We start from the raw sequence: 7,074 nt of genomic DNA, 5'->3' as shown, positions 1-7,074 counted from the left end.
CGAAGGTCGAAACCTCTTGGATACAACAATAAATTTCATGTAATAATGAATAATGATCGTTTATTATATCTAATAAAATCTGAAAATAATTTTTCTTTACTTCCTAACATTGTAAGTACTGTAAAATTTTTAAATCCAGAATCTTTCGACGAACTTAATTAAAACAGCAAGCATCATATACCACAGGATCATGTCATAAGGATCAATGGGTTAAATTTGGATACGTGATACGGAACATTTAACCTTTTGATGGATATTTTCCATGATATGAAAATACTGTAATAATATTTATTCTTACTGCCCAATTGAATGCATGAGCCCGGATAGCTCAGTCGGTAGAGCATTAGGCTTTTAACCTAAGGGTCCAGGGTTCAAGTCCCTGTTCGGGCGATCATTTTTATTTTTAAAATTGTTATATGTTTAGAGTCATTCATGTTATTTTGTGACGGAAAAAATTGTAAAATCATATTCTTTATGGATCCGTTCAGTAACTAACTACTTTAGAAGGTTAAATGATCGGTATCAATATGAATATGTCAGTTTTCCAATAAAAGTTGAATGATTACTTGTGTAAATTATCTCGTATTTCTGGTTTAGGAATTAAGAGGTTTAAAAAAAATTATTATTATTATTTTCTTGAAATTAACATATAATATAGGCAAATAATCTATTCATTCCATTAAAAAAATATATTATAGCAACATCTACCTTAATTTAACTTATGTGATACAGAAAAATATTTTAATGTCAGAATTCTACATAGACTTTGAAATACCCTTACATAGTTAACTGAAAACAATAAACTAGAAAGACTTAAGGTGATATTGTTATATCTTTATGTAAATTACTGCACAAATACAATATTGAAAATCTAAGTTCACCATGACCTAATGAATCTTCTAACGAGGACTCTAGTCTTTCATACTTGAGTTGTGAACCACAGAATCCATTCTACTTTATTTATCTAACTAGAAGGTTGTATGGCGCCTAAGGCACCCGTTGAAAAATTATGAATAAAATAATCACTTAACTTAATACAACCGAAATTTTAATTAAAAATTCAATTTATTTTAATATTATGCAACAGAAAATAATTTCTGATATACATATATATAATGTTTGTGCATATTATTTGTACAGTTTTCCTATACTTATTGTGACAGATTGCGATTCATTGTATGTGTTTTTATGGACAAACATAGAAATAAATAAAAACACCATCTTAGTGATATGGTTTTCCTCTTCCATAAAAAAATTTATCAGGAATAGAATATCACAATATATCCTATTCAAGTTAAATTCGTGTACAACTACCAACTTTCATAAGATTGGTTAAATTTAAGGTTTCGGCAGTAGCAAATTTTTAAAGGCTTTCTTATTTTGTTCTGTGTTCATTCGTTCGCGTGTGTTCGCGATTCATTATTCGTACACTGCCAGTTTCGCCCACATTCAATAACAGCTGGTGCGTACACAGGTGGTGGGATGAGAAGGGAACTATATTAGCCCCATCCCCCCCTTCCCCCAAATCTATAAAAATCTTGCATCCCAACCACCAAATGATAATAATTCGAAAGCAAACAGCGGGCAAAGTCTATCTCTTTCTCTCCAGAACCTAAATTACAATAGCCTGTCGCGTTCGTTGCATCGTCCGTCCGTCCGACAACCGTTCGTCCGTCCGAGCTATAAACAACACTCTGCTCGTCCGTCATCATTTTTCCATTTAAATACAGACAACTATTGAGGAAACTTAAATATGGGACAAAATTCTCTTGTGTAATTATATTAGTTAAACAATCATGTAAACTAATTAGTACTTATAACTCATTAAACACCAATTTTTTTTTTCAAGCTAGTATTTATTTTCACATTTCCAGTGTTACCATGCTTCTGTGACTCAGACCAATTTTGTTTCAAAAAAGCAGCTTTTCAAGTGTGTTCAAACATAAGTTAAGAAATAATTTTGAAAACAGCTAAACAATCAAACATTTGAATGTTGTAATTTATTTTAATATGTTGTGTGTTATTAACTGTTTTATAATGTAGATCATGAATTGTATTTTATATACAAAAAAAAAATATTGCAATTACCAGGAACACAAATGTTCTCGCATTTTCAGTTTAATTTTCTGTTTAAATTATTCTGTACTTTCTTTCTGTTTCAGATTTTTTAATTGAAGATATCAGCTGGAAGGAACACAAGCCGCTGATCCATCATTTGGCTACGATTCACTCTGTGCATATTATTTGGTGGCGCGGAAGACTGCCATATCGGAAAAATACCATAATGACAGTACACCACCTGGCCTCTTCGAAAAAGGCGGAAAAGTACCATAACGGAAATATGTCATAAGTTCAAAGAACGAGGCGGAATTCTATCATATTTCCTTATACATTCCATGGAATGAGTACAGATGCTTTTCTCTCGAAGTAGTGTATAGAATACGTCGCTAAATAGCACTGTTAACACCCTAGCTGTTTCTTAGGTTAACTTAAAAGGCTACAGATAGCGGTTCTGGCGGTTACTTTCTGTAGTTCCAGTCCAGTGGCGTCTCATCAGGGCAAGCAAGGCAAGCAGTGCTTGCCCAGGCAGTTTCCAGACATTGTATTTTTTAAATAAATATTTTATTCAGAATAGTATTTTACTTTGGCTCGTGCAGTTAGGTGTATGTATTTTTTACACTATCTTCTTGGGACCCAATACTGTGCGCTGTGCGCTATAAAAAAAGAACTCGTTGACACAAAAACATGCTGTTTTAGAAGCGTTGCTAGGTTTAGAAGCGCTGGCAGGACCGCTTTCAGCAGGAAGGCTGCCGCAGTAGAAAAATACGCGGTAGAAGCTACGATTTTTTTTTTTTTTTGCCTAACCTAACTAAAACTAAGTGTATTTTGGAGGGGTCCGGGTTAGGGAGGGACCTAGGTGCGTCTCAGGCCGAAGCCTATACGCCTAGTCATGCTGGGATTAGCCATGCAGGGAGAGGGTCGCATGCATCATGTGCTAGGAGGGGATTGGCCAGCCATGGCAGCGATTGGCGTCATGACTAACTCCCCTCACTCTTAAATCTAGACTATAACTAGAGATAGGTTGGGCCCAGGTAAAACCTGCATAGACACAGGGAAAACCCTGGGCACATTCATGCGGGATGCAAATTGGCATGCATTACGTGTAGGAATTTACAGGAGACAGAGGATGGTCAGGATGAAGTGTTGGACAGAGTAGAAAAGAGTCTACCATGCGGGGGTTGGGCACTTGGACTCGTGGTCCGCTTTACTAATTTTCCAGCACTGGATTTAGTGACCAGGGACGCAAGCGCCCCTGGTGGTGAGTGGTTGCACTGACCACTCACTCCGCCGCCAGTCAGCACCTAAAAAACTAAGAAACTAAGACAGAAAACAGATAAATGACTTACAAACTAGGCATTTCGTTACGAAATATGCAAACACCCAACTCATGGATGGACGTGCAGTGCTTAAGATAAAACTACAATAATAACTATAAGTATTATTTTTTATTATTTTAATTTTATTTTTTTTAATTTTTTTTAATTTTTTTAAATTATTAATTTCGAAATATATATTTTTTATGACTATTACTTAGTATCTAGGACTTATTACTAATTTACAAATCTCTAATATCTACTACTATACTACTAGTTAAATATAGAGGAACTGTCGGTGTATAAAGTTACAGGTGAATTAAGTCAAGACCTATTCGCATTTTGGTATTTGTTAGAAGCTTGCAATTCAAAATCCCATGCCTTTCAGAAACACAACCGGCACTGGAGGTGAAGCCTGCCAGGCGGGCCATGCCCATCGGACATAGGGAGTCAGCCCTAACAGCACAGGCAGTGAACTCCCGGGAGTCAAACCTACACCTGCGTGCTTCGGACCATTTTGAATTAGCTAATTATTTCATTAATGTCTATAATTAAAGTTTCAACTCGCGGGAGACTGATTGGCCGGTCGCTCAGCCAGCCACAGCACACTACGGAGGTCTGTGAGCCAAGATTGAATTTGGCATTTTATATTTTCCATGCAACTCTGGATCTTGTTCGCCCAGTGATGAAATATATGGGTTTCTGCTTATGGCACATTTATCATAGAATTTTTGCGCAGTTCGGAAATAATAATGTTTTAAAAGTTCGAGTTTGAGCTCTCTGTGCATAGCCCTTACGGGGCAATACACAGGCGCATCTGTCGCAATACGAATACTCTTATTCTGAATTCTCTGCAGCTTGATTAAGTGAGATTCCGCTGCTGTTGCCCACACCGGCGCTGCATACGTGATTATTGGTTTTATTAGTGCGTTATAAATTATTATTCCGTTTTTAACAGAGCTACCTAAACGTCTGCTCATGACGGGGTAGAGGGCCATGAGCCTAGTGAAAGCTGTTTTTCTTTTCGCCTCTATGTGATCGCGCCATAGTAGTTTCCTATCCATGTGCACGCCTAAATATTTAACAACATTTTTGTGGGGAATTTGCTCATTGAAAAGTGTTAGTCGTGGTCTATCTTCGAGTGGCGGGAGATGTTTACGCGTAAAAACTATAGCTTCTGATTTAGTAGGGTTTACCTTAATTCGCCATTTTGTGCACCACTGTTCTATTGAATTTAACGCGGTTTGCAATCTGTCTGCTGCGAGTTCTAGAATACTAGATCTGCTAAACAACACCGTATCGTCCGCGTAGCAGCCAAACTGAACTGATCGGTGTGCGGGCTTAGGCATATCATGGATATAAATATTGAATAAAACCGGCCCCAAAATGCTGCCTTGTGGGACTCCTGCTTTAATTATTTTTAAATCGGACTGTGCTCCTTCTGTCGTGACTCTAAACGATCGATTTTCTAAATACGAGGCCAGTAATTTAATATAACAATCGGGGAAGCCAGTTTTATATAATTTATAAATTAAGCCTTCATGAAGTACTCTATCAAAGGCTTTTTCTATGTCCAAAAACGCTGCGAGATTATAGCTATTCTGATTGAACGCAGTTATTATATGTTCTGTCATACGGACCAGTTGATGCGTTGTTGAATGCGCGCTGCGAAAACCAAATTGTTCGTCCGGCAGTACGTTATTTTCTTTAATGTGAGCATTTAGTCGCTGCAGAATTATGCATTCGGCTACTTTTGACAATGTACTCAGCAGACTAATGGGCCTATAATTTTGGGGTAGTGTCTTATCTTTTCCGGATTTGTGAAAGACTATCACATTCGCTTCTTTCCACTGCAATGGAAAATACTGTAGTTTAAGTATTCCATTTATTAATTGAGCTAGGTATTCCAAAATTTCGTCGGGCAGTTTCTTAAGGACTACTGCCTGAATGCCATCGTTTCCCGGTGCCTTACGTGGTTTCATACGCCTGATAGCCTGTTTAACTTCCTGAGATTGAGTTAAGTAAGGTTTTGAAGTTAAAGGCTGATTAAGTTTAATTGTAAGGTCTCTGTATATTCCGGCATTAAATTGTGGGTCACAGGGTTCGATATTAGGTTGAAAGGCTAATTCAAGGGTATTCGCGAAGGCTTGTGCCTTGTCTGTCGGTGTAAAAGCGAACCCAGTGCGAGTTTGTAGCGGAGGTATTTTATCTATCTTATGAAGGAATCGCTTTGTCATACTCCAGGTGCTACCATCTTGCACCTGTAGCTGAGAGACTTTCGTCTCCCATTGGCTGTTCCTCCAAAGAGTTATTTCATCGGAAATTATTTTCTGTAATTCATTAATTCTCGCTTTAATGTCGCGCTGCCTACGTCGAGTATATTCGCGCCTTAATCTATTTTTCTGAGAAATTAAATCCCTAATATACACCGGCAGTTCATCTTGCTTAAATCTAACCACCTTTTCTGGGATGCACGAGTTAATTGCAGTTTGAATTTTAACTGTAAGTTCAGTGACTGCTGATTCGATGTTATCTTTCGTTTCGAAGTTGGCAGCATCGGCTGCAGGCAAATTATCGACTAAATACGTCTGAAAGCCTCTCCAGTCGGCTTTCTTGTAGTCTTTAATTTTTCTCGGAGGACTGATGTCAGTGTCCACGTCATCGAATAGTATATGTACTGGAAAGTGGTCAGACGACATTTCGTGAAAGACTCTGAGTTCGAATCCCGTTTGAACTCTCTTATTTAATGCAATATCTAAAATATCGGGGTTGTGCCTTAGTACTCCGCTATCGTGAGTGGGCTCTGAGGGAGCATGCACTTGATAATTTTTGTTAGACTCGTGTCTTTGCAGCAGTAGGCCATTGGCTGTATTGCTCCGACAGTTCCAGTCTTTATGCTTGGCATTAATATCGCCGACTGCTAGGAATGTGGGAGCTGAGCCATATAAGATGTCCAGCTCGTTTTCAGTTAGTGACCTGCCCGGTGGTGCATACATCGAAATAAGAACTATTTGTTGTTTATTGACTTTAAAAGTAATTGCAACAGCTTCTAATTTATTAAATTCAGGTAAATGAAATTCACTATGTTGTATACTTCTGTGGATTAGTAGGGCAACCCCTCCACTTCTGGTATCGCGGTCGCGCCTATAAATAGTGTAATTTAAGATAGTTAGACGATCTGTTGGAATTAAGTGTGTTTCGTTTATCGCCGCGATTCTAATATTATGTTTAATTAAATGATCGGTAAATTCGATTATTTTATTTCTAATTCCTCGTGCATTCCAGTAAAGGATGGTACTTAATCTACTGTCTACGGGGGTATTATTAATGGCAGAACCTAAATTAAGGGTGTGCGGCATTAAAGCTGGCCGCTAATGCTGTCACGAAGCCCGTGGTGGCTTTTATTTTGTCCTCTATTGACTTGGACGGATTACACCAAATAGCCATTAAAATGCACATTGGTTCCAGGACGTGTGCAAGGTTAGGGTCCTGTGCAATGGCATCCGATTGGTCTACGAGCTTCAGAAAGTCACTCGCGCCCATCGCTGGATTCTCCAAGGGTTTTAGCTGCGGTGAAGCAGTTGGCAATTCTGTTGGTGAGTCAGTCTGCACCGGGCTGGCTTGTTTCCCAGGCGCGACTTTCTTGGAATCACTGGGGGGAGGGGTGGAGTTGGGTGGCGCCTTAGTACTAAGCTGATCC

The 7,074-nt window shown here is 38.4% G+C and overlaps 1 non-coding gene across 1 annotated transcript; it reads left to right on the top strand.

The window, feature by feature from the left end:
• Positions 1 to 317: 317 nt before the first annotated feature.
• Positions 318 to 390, top strand: Trnak-uuu (transfer RNA lysine (anticodon UUU)). Its single transcript has one exon. It is a non-coding gene; the product is annotated as a tRNA-Lys (tRNA).
• The last annotated feature ends 6,684 nt before the right edge of the window (positions 391 to 7,074 follow it).

The sequence above is a fragment of the Bacillus rossius genome, chromosome 5, assembly GCF_032445375.1.
Source record: "Bacillus rossius redtenbacheri isolate Brsri chromosome 5, Brsri_v3, whole genome shotgun sequence".
NCBI classification, from domain to species: Eukaryota; Metazoa; Arthropoda; class Insecta; order Phasmatodea; family Bacillidae; genus Bacillus; species Bacillus rossius.
The sequence above is the reverse complement of the archived record's forward strand: the minus strand, read 5'-3'. Positions and strand labels throughout refer to the sequence as shown.